Below are 20,582 nucleotides of genomic sequence, written 5' to 3'. Positions count from 1 at the left end.
CCAAGTACCTACTGCAACTTACATCCTTCTGAATCTGCTAAGTGTATTCATCTCGTGGTCTCCCTCTACAATTTTTACCCTCCACGCTGACCTCCAATACTAAATTGATGATCCCTTGATGGATCAGAACATGTCCTACCAACTGATACCTTCTTCTAGTCAAGTTGTGCCACAAATTTCTCTTCTCCACAATTCCGATCAATACCTCTTCATTAGTTATGTGAGCTACCCATCTAACCTTCAGCATTCATCTATAGCACCACATTTTGAAAGCTTCTATTCTCTTCAACGTAGGGAGAAATGATCATCTTGATAAAATAAGAGAAATCAGGGCTCGCACAGAAAAATTTAAGTGCTCATTTTTTCTGTGTGCTGTTCGAGAGTGGAACCATAGAGAGACAGCTTGATAGTGGTTCATTGAACACTCTGCCAGGCACTTTATTGTGAATAACAGAGTAATCATGTAGATGTAGAGGTCACAGGATAGGTGGGGTTGGTGGGATCACTCATGGGAAAATTCCTGCAGTAGTGGGTGATAGAGATGCACCTTTTTTAGATTGAAGTCAGCTGATAGGTATTCCTGCATAAGGGAAGTCTCTCTAACAAGGGAATCACTTTTGACAAAGCTTAGGTATCCGAGTAATGAGGGAATTAGTATATTTCATCAAAATATACAAGGTATTAGAGATAAAGTTAGTGAACTGCTTATAGATGTTGACTCTAAAATTATTGGTATATCTGAACACTTCTTAAATAAGGAGATAATTCAGAGGCTTCCTTTACCAGGATACAGGTTGGCTGGCTGCTTTTCGAGGAGCTCTTTGTGGTGTGGGGGAGTAGCCATGTATGTGAAAAACGGCATCGCATTTGAGTCAATTGATGTTTCAAAGTACTGCACTGAAAAGGTGTTTGAATGTTGTGCAGGTGTGGTTAAATTTAATGGAGCTAAACTTGTAACTGTTGTTATTTATAGATCCCCAGACTCCGATTTCTCAACATTTTTGCTAAAGCTAGAGGAGGTTCTTGGTTCACTTTATAGGAAATACAAAAAGTTAGTTATATGTGGTGACTTCAATATTAATTGTATAAGTGATTGTGCAAGGAAGAGGATGCTGGTAGACCTCTTTAATTCATATAATCTTATGCAAACCATATTCTTTCCAACGAGAGTGCAAGGGAACAGTAGAACAACCATAGACAACATTTTTGTTCATTCCTCATTACTAGAAGGGCATTCTGTTAGCAAAAAGGTGAATGGCCTTTCAGATCATGATGCGCAAATTTTAACTTTAAAAGATTTTTATGCTGCAACATGTGTTAAATATAGTCATCAGCTGTTCAGGAAAGCTGATCCAGTTGCTGTAGAGACCTTTGTAAACCTTATAAAGGAACAAGAGTGGCAAGATGTTTATAGCACTGATACAGTAGACGATAAATATACTGCTTTTCTCAAGACTTTTCTAATGCTCTTTGAAAGTTGCTTTCCGTTAGAACGTTTAAAACAGGGTACTAGCACAAACAGGCAGCCTGGGTGGCTGACTAGAGGGATAAGAATATCTTGTAGAACAAAGTGGCAATTATATCAAAACGTTAGAAACAGTCAAAATCTAAATGCAGCAGCCCATTACAAACAGTATTGTAAGGTGCTTAAAAATGTTATTAGGAAGGCAAAAAGTATGTGGTATTCAGATAGAATAGCTAAGTCTCAGGATAAAATTAAAACCATATGGTCAGTCGTAAAGGAAGTTGCTGGTCTGCAGAGACAGGTCGAGGATATAGAATCAGTGCGTAGTGGGAATGTCCGTGTTACTGATAAGTCGCATATATGTACAGTATTTAATAATCACTTTCTGAATATAGCAGGTGAACTAAATAGAAACCTAGTCCCAACAGGGAATCATATAGCGCTCTTAGAAAAAAGTGTTCCGAGACTGTTACCTGAAATGCTCCTCCATGATACTGACAAGAGGGAGATTGAGTTAATAATTAAATCACCAAAGACCAAGAACTCTCATGGATATGACGGGGTATCTAGCAGAATACTGAAGTATTGTTCTATGTATGTTGGCCCTGTTCTCAGCCATATCTGTAACTTTTCCTTTAGGAGTGGTCGGTTTCCTGATCGATTAAAGTACTCGATAGTGAAGCCACTTTATAAAAAGGGAGACATTGATAATGTTGACAATTTTAGACCAATTTCTATGCCATCGGTGTTTGCTAAAGTTATCGAGAAGGTTGTATATACAAGGTTACTGGAGCATTTAAATTCACATAATTTGCTGTCAAATGTTCAGTTTGGTTTTAGAAATGGTTTAACAACTGAAAATGCTATATTCTCTTTTCTCTGTGAGGTTTTGGATGGATTAAATAAAAGGTTGCGAATGCTAGGTGTTTTCTTTGATTTAACGAAGGCTTTTGACTGTGTTGACCACAAAATATTACTGCAGAAGTTGGACCATTATGGAGTAAGGGGAGTAGCTTACAATTGGTTCGCCTCTTACTTTAAGAACAGAAAGCAGAGGGTAATTCTACGCAATATTGAGAGTGGTAATGATGTTCAGTCCCAATGGGGCACTGTTAAGTGGGGCGTTCCCCAAGGGTCGGTGCTGGGGCCACTACTGTTTCTTATTTATATAAATGATATGCCTTCTATTATTACAGGTGATTCAAAAATATTTCTGTTTGCTGATGACACCAGCTTGATAGTGAAGGATCTTGTGTGTAATATTGAAACAGTATCAAATAATGTAGTTCATGAAATAAGTTTGTGGTTTGTGGAAAATAATTTGATGCTAAATCACAGTAAGACTCAGTTTTTACAGTTTCTAACTCACAATTGAACAAGAACCGATATTTTGATCGGACAGAATGGGCATATTATAAGCGAGACAGAACAGTTCAAATTCCTAGGCGTTCAGATAGATAGTAAGCTGTTGTGGAAAGCCCATGTCCAGGATCTTGTTCAGAAGCTAAATGCTGCTTTATTTACCATTAGAACAGTATCTGAAATAAGTGACACTTCAACACGAAAAGTAGTCTACTTCGCATATTTTCATACACTTATGTCGTATGGTATTATTTTTTGGGGTAATTCTTCTGATTCAAAAAGGGTATTTTTGGCTCAAAAACGGGCTGTTCAAGCTATATGTGGTGTAAGTTCGAGAACCTCTTGTCGACCCCTATTCAAAAATCTGGGAATTCTGACATTGCCCTCACAGTATATATTTTCTTTAATGTCATTTGTTGTTAGCAATATTAGCCTATTCCCAAGAGTTAGCAGCTTTCACTCAGTTAATACTAGGCAGAAATCAAATCTGCATGTAGAATGCACTTCCTTGACTCTTGTGCAGAAAGGAGTGCAGTATTCTGCTGCATCCATTTTCAATAAGCTACCACAAGAACTCAAAAATCTTAGCAGTAGCCCAAACACTTTTAAGTCTAAACTGAAGAGTTTCCTCATGGCTCACTCCTTCTATTCTGTCGAGGAGCTCCTGGAAGAGCTAAAAAATTAAGCAAATTCCTGTGTTACATTGTTGATTTTCTTCATTTAAACTTACGACTTGTCACCTGAATATGTTTTTTTTTATATTTAATTTTATCTGTTTCTAATATTGTGTTATAATTTCATGTATTGACTCGTTCCATGACCATGGAGACTTCTGTTGTGACTCGCCGATTATTCAAAGTGCCGCCGCGCAATTACGCACGTCCTCTACGTGCGGCGCTGTCTGCCAGCCATGCAGGAGCTGCGCCACCTAAGCAGCCAGCCGAGCAGCGGCCGCTAGACTGAGACTCAGTGTTTAATCGAATGCCGACTTGTACACAGGTCTACTTACTCAGTGACTTATATGTGTTGTTGTGTTGTCCGAAATATGTGTTAAATTTGAAGATTTAACAATTGGTGACGAGGATGGGATTTTTCCTTTTCACCGTTGACTCACAGGGTTCCATGGCTACTGTCGAGCAGCTCTTGCAAAATCTCCTTGAACAGCAAATGCTTCTAACAGCGGCGACTCGCGATTTCATCGCGGCATCAAACGCGGGGTGTTTCTCGTCGTTGGCTGTACCTCCTTTTCCACCTTACGACGAGATGGCGGAAGACTGGTCTGATTATGAAAAACGTCTTCTACAGCACTTCTTGGCATTTCATGTCATGGACGAACAACCATGTAAGTCTCTGTTCCTTTCCTGGATTTCACCTCAAATGTATCGGTTGTCGTCGCCATTGGCTCCTTTGAAGGATCCTGCGTCTTTGTCCTTTGCTGAAATGTGCTCACTTCTGTCGGTCTATTTTCAAAAGCAAACACATGTGGTAGCCTCTCGTGTTGCCTTTTATCGTTGTCAAAAACAACCAAATCAGTCCTATCGCACTTGGGCTGTTGAACTTCATGGCCTCAATCGAAAGTGTCAATTTGTTACTGACGTTCACAAAGAATCCTATGCCGATTCCATGGTATGGGATGCTATTATCCGGTCGGTGCCCGAAAAGAAGTTCGGCAACGTGCCCTTCAGTTGGCAAATCCGACTCTAGATGAAGTGTGCCCTTCAGTTGGCAAATCCGACTCTAGATGAAGTGTGCCCTTCAGTTGGCAAATCCGACTCTAGATTAAGTTCTCTCCATTGCACAGTCTTTTGAAATTTCTCACGCCGCTGGGGCGCAAATAGAAGCGTGGGGTGACGTCGGGGAAATACAACCTCTGTGCGCTGTTGACGACGCGTGCAGTGCGTCCCCGCCAGTCGACGTGGCCGCAGTATGCTCCCACGCGCAGCCTCGGCCTAGCCGTAAACAACCTACTAAGAAACTGCAGCAAAATCCCCAGCAACTTCCTTCATGTCCGCGGTGTTTTATGAAACATTCACGCGAGGATTGTCCCCAACGTTGGGCTGTGTGTCACAATTGCAAAAAGAAAGGTCATGTGTCTTCCGTTTGTAAATCCGACCGCATACATGATGTTCATGAACATGACGCTGATTCTGATTCTGTGTTGTCTGTCAATTGCACTTCTTCCCTTTCAGGGAAGTTATTCCTCACTGTCCAAATCCTTGGTCGAGATGTTCGCATGCAAGTGGATACCGGTTCTGCTGCCACTATAATTAATTCTCAGACGTATCTTCAGCTGGGTTCTCCACTCCTGTCCCCTGTCATTCGGCAATTACGGACGTACAATAAACAGAAGATTTCTCTCTTGGGACAGTTTAATGCTGAGGTATCTTACACATCTGTCATTCGCACTGTTCCCATATTGGTGGTCGACCAGAGCAACGCAGAAAATCTTTTTGGTTTCGATGCCATTCGCGTTTTTGGGTTCTCCATAGATGACTCTGTCAATATTGTCTCTGACGCTATTCCTTATGCTCAATTGGATTCCTTGTCGACGACGTTTTCGTCCCTTTTTTCTCCTGGGTTAGGCCGTGCAAATGACTTTGAAGCTCATATCATGCTCAAACCCACTACTCGGCCTAAGTTTTTTTGGGCTCGGCCCATTCCTGTGGCCCTTCGTGATCGGGTAAAACGGGAGTTGGATCGTCTCACTGCTTCAGGGGTCTTGCTTCCTGTCACTTCCAGTGAGTGGTCCTCTCCTGTCGTTGTAGTTGCTAAGCCCAATGGTGATATCCGTCTCTGTGGCAATTTCAAAGCCACTGTAAATGCTCAATGCCTCATCGACACTTACCCTATGTCCTGTCCTGAAGAACTGTTCACTAAACTCGCAGGAGGACAGTATTTTTCTAAAATTGACCTGTCGGAAGCTTATCATCAACTTCCTCTCGACGCTGCTTCCCGGCATTTTCTGGTCCTTAACACGCCTTTCGGCCTCTATCAATACCAACACTTGCCATTCGGGGTTGCTAGCGCCCCTGCTCTCTTTCAGTGATTCTTGGAACAATTATTGCTCCCTGTCCCGGGATGTATCAATTACATGGACGACATTGTTGTCACTGGCTCCACCACTGTAGAACATCTTCAAAATCTCCGCACACTTTTTAATGTCTTACAGACTGCCGGTGTAATCTTCAGAAATCACAATTTTTTCGGGCATCTATCACGTACTTGGGGTTTCAACTCTCTCGGGATGGTATTCGTCCGCTTCAACACACTGTTGCTGCGATCGATGCCCTTACTCGCCCTACATCTGTTAAGGAACTGCAGGCCTTCTTGGGGAAAATAGCATACTATCACAAGTTTTTACCGTCTGCGGCATCGGTGGCTCAGCCGTTGCATCGCCTGTTGCATAAAAACGTGCCTCTTCACTGGTCTGCGTCATGTGACGTGGCTTTCCGGAAATTGAAGACTATGCTGAAACAGGCCCCGTGCCTGGCTACTTATCGACCTGGCCAACATCTTGTTCTTGCCACAGACGCCTCTCAATACGGGGTCGGTGCAGTCCTTGTGCACCGTTTTTCTGACGGTTCGGAACAACCCATCGCTTATGCCTCCAAAACGCTCATGGATGCCCAACAGAAGTATTCTCAAATTGAGAAAGAAGCTTTGGCCATCATTTATGCTCTTCATAAGTTTGGTGTTTTTCTCTATGGCTCAAAATTCCATCTTGTTACGGATCACAAACCACTTGTTTCCTTGTTTCATCCATCAACGTCACTTCCCGACAAGGCTGCACACCGCCTCCAGCGTTGGGCTCTTTACTTGTCCCGTTTCAATTATGAGATTCATTTCCGGCCAAGGGCTCAACATGCGAATGCTGATGCTTTGTCTCGCCTTCCCATGGGTCCTGATCAGGCATTCGATAGGGACGAACATTTGTGTTTCCACCTGGATGTTGCCGAGCAGCGGGTTGTGGACGGGTTCCCCATCACTGGGGACAGGCTGGTGGCTGCTACAGGTTCTGACCCTACCCTCTCCCGGGTGTTACGCTGTATTCAGAAGGGTTGGCCAGGGTGGGGCACTGGGGTGTGTCTCGCACAAAATCTCTGGCGCGCCGTCATGTGTACTGGCCTGGCATCGACTCTGAAATAGCACACATGGTCGCTGCCTGGCCCCTTGTGCGTCACAGGCCGCTGCCCCGAAGTCATCTTTGTCACCATGGCCTTCGCCTGAGAAGCCCTGGGAGCACATTCATGCTGACTTTGCAGGACCCTTTTTAGGTACTTATTGGCTCCTCGTAATTGACGCCTACTCTAACTTTCCTTTCATTGTCCTTTGCACGTCACCTACCACCGCGGCAACCACCAGTGCTCTCGCCCGCATTTTTTCTTTGGAAGGCCTCCCCTATACTCTTGTAACTGATAATGGTCCGCAGTTTGCCTCTTCTGACTTTGCGGATTTTTGTGCTCGTCACGGCGTTACGCATGTCATGGCCCCGCCGGTCCATCCACAATCCAACGGTGAGGCTGAACAACTGGTCCGCACATTTAAGGCTCAGATGCGGAAACTTCTGACTTCTTCTGCTGCTGATGATGATGATGTGCTTCTCCAGTTCCTGGCGTCTTACCGTTTCACCCCCATGGGCGATCACAGCCCAGCTGAGCTCTTACATGGCCGACAGCCCCGCACGCTACTTCATCTTCTGCGGCCTCCCACCTCACGGCCGCGGGTGCCTTCACTTGGCCGGATCACCGCCGACGACCTCGTCTGGGTACGGGAATATGGCAGGCAGCCAAAATGGAGTCCCGGCTGCATCTTAAGACACCGTGGCAGACGCCTGTATGAAATCCAGACAGACACGGGTGTTGCAGTGCGTCATTCGGACCAGCTTCGGCCTCGGGTGCCAGCAACGCCTGTTCCGAATGCCGCCACACCACCTTTGGCTCTACCTGATGCTCGGGATCTTGACATCTCTCCATACTCACAACGCAGCCCTCTGACCGTCATCATGATGCCAGCACCAGAACGGACGCCACCAGGAGATGTGCCGATGCAGGAACCGGAGGACCATCCTCTGTCAGAGTACATCTACTCGCCTCCTCCTCCAATGGCCGCCGACACATCGCCCATGTCTCCTGTCATATCAACTGGACTTGCCGCAACGGGCAGATTGGTGCATGGGGCCCCAGCAGATTCGACCCCTACGTCTCCTGTCATCTCGACCCGTTATCATCAGGGACACTTCCGTCCATACAGGAAGCCTCCTCCTCGAGACTTTACGGCGAGTCAAACAACGCCTATGGATGTTAGCCATCTCCAGGACACCTCCATCAAGACCAGTGCAACAATTTCAAAGGGGGAAAAGTGTTGTGACTCACTGATTATTCAAAGTGCCGCCGCGCAATTACGCACGTCTTCTACGTGCGGCACTGTCTGCCAGCCATGCAGCAGCTGCGCCACCTAAGCGGCCAGCCGAGCAGCGGCCGCTAGACTGAGACTCAGTGTTTAATCGAATGCCGACTTGTACACAGGTCAACTTACTCAGTGACTTATATGTGTTGTTGTGTTGTCCGAAATATGTGTTAAATTTGAAAATTTAACAACTTCTCCTTAATTTGGTCCCACGGAACAATAAATAAATAAATAAATAAATAAAAATGTAGATGTAGAAGTATCAGACACGGAAGTGGGTCGATATGGGATTATTGTGTATATGAACTGGCTAAGTTGTCACATATGAATCATCTGCTGGAAGTGTCGATAGAGACTAGATGCTCAAGAGATGGTTACTGGAACATTTACAATGGGATGTTGTCCACAATCCAACAAATTCCATTGACACGTTTGCAGATTTTATTGACAAACGTGAAAAGACGTTGAAATTAAAGCCACATAATGGGAATAGTCAACAGGGAAATGAGTACCAGAATGGAAATTATAATGATCATAAAAGAAATAATTATCACTGTAATAATCATTTTCAAAGGGGAAATGGGAATTTTCACAATGGAAACCAAAACTTTGAATGAACATTTGAGGGACAGGAGCCTCATGACATGCTATGCCAGAATACGAGGTTGGAAAATTAGAGATTGTCACATCTCAGGCACAGGGATGGTGAAATAAACCAATGTTGAAAATGACACATTACTTTAAAAATTCTGTGGGCATCAAAAACTTGGCAAAGAAGCCACAAATGTTTGTGATGGAGGTTATAACAAGTAAAAATAAAATGAGGAATAATTTTAAGCAGAACAACTGTAAAGAGGGTGCAAGAAAGATTGTAAAATGTGAAGAGAAATTTGATAATGAGGATATGGGTCTGAAAAATTTATTTTTTGAAAGGGAAGTAAATGATGGAATCAATGTTTGGTGGAAAATTCTGTGATCAGAAGAGAGGCTGAGGTAGATTTGAATTTGGTGGAGGTGGGATTTATGACAAATTCTGATGAGGCATTAGCCTGTAGCAACAATTATAGTAATGTAGCCAAAGGGAATGTAGATTATCTTGTATTGGGGGAAGTAGGTGAAGCTATCTGTGAAGGCAGCAAAGCTGTAGTCTTGTCAGCTGGAGATGATTTTGTGGTCTGTCGACGAAAGTATGTGAATTTATCTGTGGAGGCAACATAGCAATAGTCTCATCAGCTGATGATGAATTTTATTATGTATCTGCAGATGTGGGTGATTTATTGTTAAAGGGAGGTAAAGGTGGTGTTTTAGGTGCTGAGGTTGCAAAGGTTGGAGCTACTGATTTAAATATCTTGGAGGAAGAAATTTTTGCATTTATTTCTATTGATGGAAGTGAACTGATGGCTGTTGATGAAAGCATGAATTATAAGTGGATGTGGAATTGAAAGTAAAGTATTATATGGTAGATCAGAATCCAAAGTGTCAGAAGAATCTGACAGAGAAGAAAATGTAGAGGAGAAAGAGTTAAATCCATGTTTGGTGGGATTCATGTGTAATGTAAATTACAATGTGGAATGATATAGTAGCGGTAAATCCTACAGTGTATCAGCAGATACAGTTGATGTTTTAAGAACAGGAGCTTATGAATTATCGGTGGATGTTAATGGAGTTAACTGAGATAAAGTTTGTACTGTTTCTCTGGAAGTAAATGAGGATTTGTTTAAGAGTGATGAAGTTTTATGTTGTGTGGTTAATTGTGAGAATTTTGCAGCTACTGATATCATTAATTCGGAGGAAGGGGGCAGTATATTTGATTCTGAAGACAACAATGAGATCAGGAAAATCTAGAAATGGAAAATGAAAGTGATGGTTGTCCTGAAATTATAATATGAACCATGAAGATAGAAGAAAAAGAAAGGGACATTAAAAATGATCTTTTGAGGGAACAGTGTTGAGAGAGGGGTCAAATTGAAAATATGTAGGCTAAAAGTGAAGTGACCAATGTCAATGATGAAAAGAAATGTGTATATTTCAAAACTAAAAATGGCATTCCAGAGGTTGTCACAAATTTCTGCATCTATACATAAGAGTCCATTGGTGAACGAGGAATGAGAGCTCAATCTGAGCAATTCAAAAAACAAAAAAGTGAGATTCAAAAGATACTCATACTGGTGGGATAAATGTAAGTGGGAATGTTGACAGACTTGCACATTGTGAATGAAGGACTCGAGAAAAATATTGTGTGCAGATTAGGGTATTTTCATGTGTAATTATAAGAATTTTGGAAACTATTTCTGTTTTGTGTAAGGGGCATTTTGGTAAATTTAAGATGTAAGTGATAAAGTATGGAGGTACAGCTGAGGGTAAAGAGTGAGGTAACACTGGCCCCAAAACTCTTAGTGGGCAGAGGTCAGCAGACAGTAATTAGTTATGAAAGAAAGGAATAAATTGTACTGTATTTAAGATTTGGGGACAAATTTCAAGGGATTATTTAAATGTGTTACTTGTAGTATTTTGTATGGGCATTTCATGTAAAATGTTAGTTTATTAGTAATTATCGTTCACACATAATTTGGTGTGTGGACATCATCAGATCTCATTAAAATGTTAATTGCTTCTGGAAGTATAAGCTAAGTTTGTGGGGTATATTATGTAGGTTAATTACATAATGCATGTAAAATTACTGGGATAAACTCTGGAAATAAATTGTATTTTAGAGCAAATAAGAGTAAATATTTGCTGAAGATATGATCCAGTTATGCACTGAGTTAAAAATGAAAGTTGAATGGGCAGTTCCTACACAAGGTAGTATTAGTTTTAAAGTTTCAAATTAAATGTTCTAAAATAATAGAAAAATGATAAACTATTAGTTGATTTACCATGTTGAACAAGTTTCACAGCACGGAAGGCATGTTTTTTATTGGGAACATGGACAGAGTGTTTGAAATGTTGAGCTGAATCCAGTGTTTTACCTAGGCTATAAATCAGTTTTTTTTTGTTGCTATTCTGTTTGTAAATGTATCAGTTCCACTAGAGAGGGCATTCAGTGCCTGATCTTTGGGGATTCAGGAAGTCATATAATTATTGGTACCTAAGCCACAATCGTACTTTGACTGCTATCATCCTCCAACACTGATGGTGACTGCAAATTGGCGCATGTTTCAGTGCAGTACTTGGGCAAGGGGTCTTGAATTTCTGTAGAGGTAGCTGGACTGTGAACAATCACAATCTAAACTTTGATGCCAGAATATGGATTGTGTGCTGTGTCTGTTAAGATGAAGTGCTACAGTGTGGTAAAAGCATAAAAATTCTATCAGATGGGTGCAAAAATGATAAAAACTTTTGAAAAGATCAAGCTGACTTGAAAGTTACATAAAAGTTACATGTTTATTTGGGCATTTAATTAATATTCCACAATTTTTATAATTTTTGTTAGATTTAGTAAATGTATGCTAATAAGATGTTATGACATATATTAGGAGGTACACGCTGTTTCATACAGCACCACAAAGGTACTTACTTACTCTGTTGTTCTTACATGCAAGTAGGGTAGCCTATTTACTACATTATGTATGTATTTCTTATGTTATGTAAGTATGCAAAATTTCATGTGACTTCACGTGCCAAATTAGCGAGTTAATGTGCCACATTAAATGGAGATGTGAAACGTTATACATATTTAGGCGAGCTAATTGGTTGCCCAGTATTGGTACAAGGTAAGACAAATTTGACGTACAGCCAAACGCTAGCAGACCAAGGTCTTGTAGCACACTGCAGTAGTTCCAGCTTCCAGCTAGGTGACCAGTATGAGTGACTCCAGGTACAAAGACCAACACCATTGCTGGAAATTGAGGAATTCCCAGTATGGGGAATTTTGACAGCTGTTGCTAGCATGGACTTTGTGCAAGAGACAATGCTCCAAGACATGGTGCAGTGTCAGACAATCTTAAAGATAGCTATGTTATGGCTGTCTGAAGTTAGACAATAAATCACAGTTACATATTAAAGCAAATCTGAATACATCCGTAATCTCAGATAAATGAAGCACATCCAATGACATAACAATATTTCAGTATCTTTAAAATAAAATAAAAAAATATATCTCAGATGATAGCATTCACTATAGCTACCATCCTGAATGCTACATTTCTGTATCTATTTTATTTACTGATTTATGACATCTTTCATATCTTGTTCATTATGCAAATTTTTGTCAGAACATTGCATTCTCCACATTTACACAGCAAATAGACACAGCATCAACATCTCATATTGTCATACTTGTATAGTTATTTAATGAACGGTTTGCTATTTTGCCAGTAACTTTATTTAAATGTTGATTGCAATAGCTTTAAAATACTGTGATAATTCAAAAGTGGTCAACTGCATTGTTAGCAGACATTACAATTGAAAAGAGAATCAAAAGACTCTGCTGTCAAGAAGGTATATGTAACCAAATATTTATGATATTTCTTTATTTAAATATTGTTGCAATATATAAGTTTAGTCTGAGAAGTGGTCAACTTGAAGCAGTTCATGTCTGTAGAGCTTCATGGGGATAGCCTTTAGCCAATGGAGGAGCAGCTGGTAGACGAACACTATGGGAGTCATGTAGAAACTCGGACTTTCGAGGGAAGAGCTCAAGGGAGCAATTCTTGAGACTTTGTGTCAAGTGTTGGACAAAGGCAGACCTGCCTATGGTAACATGCATTATTCAGTTGTATAGGTGACTGACTCTAGGTGGTGAATGGCCACTTCAATACTCTAACTTCTAAAAGGACTCTAACTCACTAGAGATTTGAATGTGCTCTGCTTACATTACAGAACTGAGTACAGTATGGTTTACTTTTGTTTGTATCACCTGTGTTAATTTGTGAATCATCATGTTGAACTATGAACTGTTTTGACGTGGTGAATATTTCATGTTTTGTTATCATGAAATGGACTTAGTTTTTGTGTATCTTTCACAACAATTTAGTTTGAGGATTTGGCTACCATTCTCATAAATCTAGTCAATGCATAGACTATTCGACTGCAGCACCACAGCTACAGGTTATTATCTGCAGGGAATTAGCTGTGGTGCATAAAAGAATAGATACATGGCGCTATCCTGTGACTACATTGAGATCTTCTTTTTAAACAGAGCTGTGCATAGCCCAAATTCCTAAAGTATGAGCAAGCACAGGTAAAGACACAACTAGTTTGCTTGTATGAGATTCTGCAGGAAGTTCACTGCACTAAGCAGAATGAGGATAATTTCACTGCAGTGTCCAAGCAACCAAGTTCATCGTGGAGTGCACCCACCACTCACTGCTTTGCTAGATTTCATCTTTAACCAGTCCTCAAGCTGACCTCTTTGCTGGAGTTTATCTGCAACTCCTACCACTCACCATCAACCACAACCTCACAGACTTAGTCCATGTAGGAACGTTCCAAAGGAATGACAGTGACTGATTTGTAGTGTGAACCAAGTAGTGAACGCAGATGTCCCAACAAAATGTGTCATTGTACTATTGTTCCTTGCTACCTGGGCTCATCAATTGTAGCATGTTGTTCCCCTTACTCAGGAACACTACAATAACAAGTTTTTCTCAATGTACAACTAAGGACACGACAGATCATATAACCATGAAAATTTGAAATGACATGATTAAATGACATGATTTCTGATGTATCCCTGGCATGATAAATCGATTGTTGGACAGTGGGAAACATGTCTAATATTATTATTGCTGGTATAATGATAAATATGCAATTTGTTACTTATGTTAATTTGAATGTCCGTAACAAATGAAATGAATGATCGATAAGAATGAAGGCATCAGTTGCAGCATGCATTATAATTTTTTACAAGATACAATTCCACATTTGTTTCATTAACAATTGCCAATAATGGCATTGTTTCTTTGCATCACATGAATTTAGTTACATGCCTGTCTTGGACTGTTACATTATTGGAAAGAATGATGTTTATATCAATAAGAACAGAACATAATTTAAACCACTTTCAGTAAGCAATCCGCTACAATAGATTGCTGAATAGTGTGAGGAAGAGTCAGCAGTAGCAGATTAGTTTATTTTATTATGTTTAAGAAGAATTTATCAGAACAATATCACTGGGTGGGAGGCAAAGCATGGCATGAGCAGAGTCACTGACTCAGATGTTTTCTGTCAATGATGACAGGATTGGCCTGGCAGTTCTTATGGTGACTTTGACTCCCTTGGACCAGCCCCTTGTGTCATGCCAAGCTCTGTTTCTGCATAATAATGACAGTCCTTGGTAATGGTTGCATTTGTGTTTATCTCTGTGCTCATCTCTATGTGGTGTTCGAACATTCTGCTTTCCCCTAGACTAATTCACATGTCAAGTTTTGCTTCCTCTTCCAGAGTTCAGCTCCCGGCTTTGCTATCAAGCCACCATTGGCTCATATAGTTTACATTTGTGCTACCAATGATGGTTCACAGCATTGTGATTCCATGTGTGGATATAAAAGTGGCAAAAAATCATGTTTTTGTACATGTGACACATTTATTTTTTTCATCATGGAGTGTAGCCATGTATGGAAGTGAAACATGGACGGTAAATAATTTGGACAAGAAGAGAATAGAAGCTTTTGAAATGTGGTGCTACAGAAGAATGCTGAAGATTAGATGGGTAGATCACGTAACTAATGAGGAAGTATTGAATAGGATTGGGGAGAAGAGAAGTTTGTGACACAACTTGACCAGAAGAAGGGATCGGTTGGTAGGACATGTTCTGAGGCATCAAGGGATCACCAATTTAGTATTGGAGGGCAGCGTGGAGGGTAAAAATCGTAGGGGGAGACAAAGAGACGAATACACTAAGCAGATTCAGAAGGATGTAGGTTGCAGTAGGTACTGGGAGATGAAGAAGCTTGCACAGGATAGAGTAGCATGGAGAGCTGCATCAAACCAGTCTCAGGACTGAAGACCACAACAACAACAGTTATTTTTGCACTGCTGGTAGGAGCAGTTGCATTTCCACGAGCAACAACAAAAGCTGCAGCAGGAGCAGATGTAGGAACTACTCAAACACAATGCAATATTGCTCCATACTCATGCTGTGCTGATAGCAGGCCAGGCACTGACAGAGGAGGTTGTTTCCCCACCACCATCTACCAGCTTCGGCAAGGTTACAAAAAGGAGAAGTGGGAGAAGTACCTGCACTGGTTCTTGTTGCACTGTCATGTAAGGTGTATCATTGATCCTGTTAATAAGGCTGCTTTGTTATTGTACAGCAGTGTGGGGTTATACAAAATGCATAATTTGGAACACTCTACTGGAGACTGAGAAACTTAACTTTGATAAACTTTGTCAGTTGCTCATGCAATATTTTTGTCATTAAACACACATGGTGGTGGCAAGGCCACAGTTTAATCAGCATAACAAATGCCTCAGGGCAGCTATATGTGGTGTGGATCAGTGACCTGCAAGGTCTCTCATGCAAGTGTCGTTCTGAGTGTTCCCAGTGAGCTACTCCATATGCAAACTCGCTAATCATTGATGTGATCATCTGGTTAACACCTGAGATGGAGGTTGAAACTAGTGCATTGGCTTGTCCGGACTTCTTTATCCAAAGTTTCTAAGACTGCGGAATCACATGAACTTAACATCAGCAGCAATGGCCATACTTTCTGACATTTGGCAGATGGCAACATTAAATTGTGTGGTCAACAGCCATGGAGTCCCATGGGGTGGGCGAAGCAGCCTTGGCTTCTACTGAGCCACCATATGTTGACATTGTTGACAATAAGAGTGAAGTAACATTATGGCATTGCCAGTCTTCACCTGCATCGTCTGCAGTGGGTACACGTCAATCAAAATGTTATAATCCATGTTTGTGATGTTTCTCAGGTTCTCTGTGTTGCTCTCCTTCCACACTTGTTTCTATTCAGTGGACAAAGTGGTGATCCTGCTCCAATTGTCATTTGGTGCATATCCAGTAGGATTACCTGTACATACTGCGGCCGCAGGTCACACATCTCACAGCTCATGGCCAGCAGCTTCTGGCTCATGTGCTGGGCAGTGCAGGTGAGGCCACAGCACATAGCTGCCTCCACGGTATTGTAGCAACATCCAGCTGGCATGCCCTCATGAAATAGCTGCAACTAACTACAGCTCCATTGGTGTTGTGGCATGCCACAGCAGACTCACCAACGATGGGCATATTCCTATGGTACCAGTGTATGCAGTACCACGCTCGGGCAGTCTTGTCCTGGATTATGCTACTGCTTTTGCCAGGAAGCTGCAACACTTGGATCATCCTCAACTGGACTTTGACTTTGCTTGGAATAGGACTATTCTCTGTGTCACTCTCCTTCCACACTTGTTTCTATTCAGTGGACGAGGTGGTGATCCTGCTCCAATTGTCATTTGGTGCATATCCAGTAGAATTACCTGTACATAGAGGCCATGTGGGGGGTATGTGGAAAAATAGGCTATTTGGCAACAGTTACTGCAAGCTGCGGGATCACTGTCAGAGGTCCTGGACTCAGAGGCTGTTTCCAATGCCCATAAGTATCATCCAAACATATTCTGCTCCCATTGGTAGTAAATGGGCAGTTGATTGCATTTAAGGTAAACACAGGAATGATAGTGAGTCTAATTAACTCAGATACATAACAGCTCTTGGACCGCCCTGGGTTGCAATGGCCACTACATCAAGCTCTTTCCTATAGTAAACAGTGCATTCTTTTGAGGGAGCACATTATAAGAATTTGGAACAGTAACTTTTGTTCATGGTAAATTCACCATTGCTGCAAAATATTTTTGGGTTAGTGGCCTTTTCTGTTTTTGGCTTCCAGATGGTTGACAAACTATGCTTAGTGTCTCAGTAGGTCCCCTTTCACAATATGAAGTCCTTACTATGGTCATATGACCAGCTGTTTGGGAATATCTTGGGCCAGGCTGAAAATTTTGAGGCACACATCTCTCTTAAGCCATAGGTGGTACCTAAATTTTGTCACCCCTTCCCATCCCTTCATCATGTATGATAAAGTCAAGGTCAAGTTACAGCGTTGGCAGGACTTTGGCATCATTTCTTCTATTCTATCGAGTCAGTGGGACACTGCCTTGATGGTGATTCAGAAACCAGACAGTGCCTTTGCAGGGATTTCAAACAGACGATCAGTGCGCAATATGTCACTGATTTGGATATGGTCGGAGGGGTTGTTGGTGAAGTTATCAAGAGGCCAGTATTTTTCATGGATCGATATGCACATTGTTTGCCTGCAGTTGCCATTGGACACAGTTTTTGGAATTTCTTGCTCCTCAACACCCACTTCAGGCTTTACCTTTTGGAATTTTGTCTGCTCCAGGAATTTATCAATGATTCTTGGAGCTGCTGATTCAGGACATTCCCTGTTGGGTAAACTAGCTCGATGACTTCTGGATAGTATGTTCAACACAAGAGGAGCATTTCTGAAACCCGCAGATGCCCTTCCAAAGCCTTCTGGATAATGGCCTTCATTGCAGGCTGGCAAACTGCAGTTTTTTCTCCCCAAAGGTGCATTTCTTGGGACATGTGCTTAGCATTGATGGCCTCATTCCTATGGTTGAGCACATGAAAACCATCATCAACCAGGCAGAACCCAAGAAACTGAAAGAGCCCCTGTCCTTTATGGGCAAGATTTCTTATTACAATAAGTTCATTCCCCAGGCCATGCACACTTTATATCCTTTTAACTGGCTTCACCAAAAGGGCATCAAGTTTCTATAGTGTGTGGACTGCCAACCGGCCTTACAGCCCCTCAAGCAGTGATTGTTCTCTGCTCCCTGTCTGGCTTCCTTTACACTGGGTAAACCATTAACCCTGGCTGCTGATACTTCCCAGTACAATACTGGTACAGTTCTGTTCCATCAGAAACCACATGGCATTGAGCACTCCATCATTTATGCATCAAAGAGGCTTTCCAAAACACAACATAACTATTCAAAGATGGAAAAGGAGGTGCTATCATCTTTGGTATTACAAAGTCTCATGTTTTTTTGTATGGAGAAAAGTTCTTACTCACCACCAATCACAAGCCCCAGTTTCCTTTTTTAGCCCTTACTCTAAGCTACTGGACCAGAATGCCCACTGGTTGCAGATGTCAGGCCTCTTAGTAATTACATCTGTTTCTAGTCAACCAGCCAAATTGCTAATGCAGATGCACTATCACAGTTGTCAGCCAGTCCCAATCCGGTGTTCAATCAACAGGAGACTATAGTTTTTGCTTTGGATGGCACTTTGCAGCAGACATTGCTGGATTTTCCTGTGAGAGTGTGAGAAATTGTGGCTGCCATGGCCACCGACCAGCTTTTCTGGAAAATCAGCAGTCCAGACAGAATATCGTGGGCATGCTCCTTCTCGAGCAGCTTCAATGTGGCACACATTTTTTGCTGCAAGATTGGAGGTGGGGGGGGGGGGGTGTTGTGCTTGCTACAGGGGAGCAAGGCAGTTGAGGGGTTGTCCCTCTGGTGCTGCTTCCTTGCATATTCCAGATGCTACATGTATCATACTGGTGTATGTCTCACATGAGGGCTTTGGTGCGTCATCACATCTAGTGGTCAGTGATCAACTGTGATACGGAACACCTCATGTGGGCTTGCGCATCATGCGCACAGAATCTAGCTGTGCCACTGTGTTAGTTTTCCCTTTGGCCAGGTCTGGGGCACCCATACTCAGTCATAGCTTATCAAATGCCATGGACATGGTGAGCATTACCCATACCCCATGGAACTTATTTCTCCCAGCTGCATCTCTGCAAATTGACAGGTAATCAATATTGTTTTTAACAAGTGATTGTGACAAATATTTCCACACCTAAAGATGGTCATTTCACTCTGCAAGAGAACGATGATCTACCAAAAGATGCAAATATTTTCAACATAAAACAATTAACAATATGGAGTAACCAGTTTAATCTCCCAAGCACCCTCTTAGATGGCATGTCCTCCCTGCATCCTTGTTATGCTGAGAGCAGCTTTGCAAGAAGAAGAATGTTAATTTCCTATGGGTGTCATGGTCACACAGCATCATGTGGTGTTGTATGTGTTGTATGGTTGCTGGGAGTAAACACTCTCTGTATGAATGTTACTCGTGCTTAACATCCATTTTATCCATTTTGACAAGTTCAACATTTCATGATAAATTATTTGCCCTTAACTGTTTTCTGTTGTATTTATAATGTGTCTCATGTTCTACAAGTTCAACTCCTCTGACTTATTAATTTTTGGAATATGGTCTTACTGGGATTTTTATTTAAGCTTAGAGAAACAGATCTGTGTTTTTACTGACACCTAGTGACATTTGTGACATGATCAAGGATCATCCCATATCTAGGCTAATAAACATAAATGGTAATAGCTTCACATGGACTCAGGAAATAGCTCTGGAAATGACTTGGTCAATAATATTAAAGATAAACCCAGACCCTTTGCAAATGGAATATTATTTACTATTAGGTGAATTATTCAAATAAAACTGTACAAATGGCTCATCATATCTTGAAAAACTTATGCATACTGTTGTGACTTGCCGATCATTCAAAGTGCCGCCACACAATTACGCGCATCCTCTACGTGCAGCACTGTCTGCCAGCCATGCAGCAGCTGCGCCAACTAAGCGGCCAGCCGGCCAGCCGGCCAGCCGGCCAGCCGGCCAGCCGGCCAGTGGCCTCTAGACTTGGACTCAGTGCTCATTCGAATATTACAGTGTTCACATTTCTTGCTTTGTCAACTTGCTGAGTGACTTATATGTGTTGTGTCGTTTTGAAATATATGTGTTCAACTTGACGTTATAACAATTGGCGACGAGGTAGTGGATTTTTTCTTTTCATCATTGACCCACAGGTTTCCATGGCTACTGTCGAGCAACTCTTGCAAGGTCTCATTGAACGGCAAACACTTCTAACATCGGCGATTTGCGATTTCGTAGCGACATCACATGCGGGGCGTTTCTCGTCATTGTCTATACCTCCTTTTCCTCCTTACGACGAGATGGCGGAAGACTGGTCTGATTATGAAAAACGTCTTCGAGAGCACTCCTTGGCATTTCATGTCACGGATGAACAAACATGTAAGTCTCTGTTCCTTTCCTGGATTTCACCTCAAATGTATTGGTTGTTGTCGCAATTGCCTCCTTTGAAAGATCCTGCGTCTTTGTCCTTTGCTGAAATGTGCTCACTTCTGTCTGTCTATTTTCAAAAGCAAACGCATGTGGTAGCCTCTCGTGTTGCCTTTTATCATTTTCAAAAACAACCATATCAATCCTATCGCGCTTGGGCTGCTGAACTTCACGGCCTCAGTCGAAAGTGTCAATTTGTTACTGAAGTTCACAAAGAATCCTATG

The 20,582-nt window shown here is 41.9% G+C and overlaps 1 protein-coding gene across 6 annotated transcripts in view; it reads right to left on the bottom strand.

The window, feature by feature from the left end:
- The window catches only part of LOC126185004 (acidic mammalian chitinase-like), a 178,000-nt gene that overhangs the window by 79,408 nt on the left and 78,010 nt on the right, over positions 1 to 20,582 (bottom strand). The gene's annotated exons all lie outside the window — the stretch shown is intronic.

Source organism: Schistocerca cancellata, chromosome 4, assembly GCF_023864275.1.
Source record: "Schistocerca cancellata isolate TAMUIC-IGC-003103 chromosome 4, iqSchCanc2.1, whole genome shotgun sequence".
Taxonomy (NCBI): Eukaryota; Metazoa; Arthropoda; class Insecta; order Orthoptera; family Acrididae; genus Schistocerca; species Schistocerca cancellata.
Note: the sequence above shows the minus strand (reverse complement) of the source record. Positions and strands in the feature narration are given on the sequence as shown.